Source organism: Alligator sinensis, unplaced genomic scaffold, assembly GCF_000455745.1.
Source record: "Alligator sinensis unplaced genomic scaffold, ASM45574v1 scaffold337_1, whole genome shotgun sequence".
Classification (NCBI taxonomy): Eukaryota; Metazoa; Chordata; order Crocodylia; family Alligatoridae; genus Alligator; species Alligator sinensis.
In genome coordinates, this window is record NW_005841927.1 from 821,184 (window position 1) to 821,453 (window position 270).

Sequence of the window (270 nt, forward strand, 5' to 3'; positions counted from 1 at the left end):
GGGAGCCCAGTGCCACGTTGAAAAGGAAGGGGCGGGAGATCAGGCTTGAGAAGTTGCAGCAGAAAGACAAAGGGTCCAGAGGATGGAGTCGGCAGCAGCTGCCCAACCAACTCAGCCATGCTTCACACACATCGTCCTAGGATTTGAAACTCAGCTTCCTCTCCTGCATTATTCCATCTCCCCATCCTGGGCAGAGGATCCCAGCCCCAGAGGAAGATGCGTTTAGACAGAGTATGTGTAGGGAGCTTGGCGCAGCGGGTCAGGTGTTCG

The 270-nt window shown here is 55.9% G+C and overlaps 1 protein-coding gene across 6 annotated transcripts in view; it reads right to left on the reverse strand.

Moving 5' to 3' along the window:
- Nucleotides 1-270, reverse strand: part of RPS6KA1 (ribosomal protein S6 kinase A1) — a 48,171-nt gene that overhangs the window by 15,213 nt on the left and 32,688 nt on the right. The gene's annotated exons all lie outside the window — the stretch shown is intronic.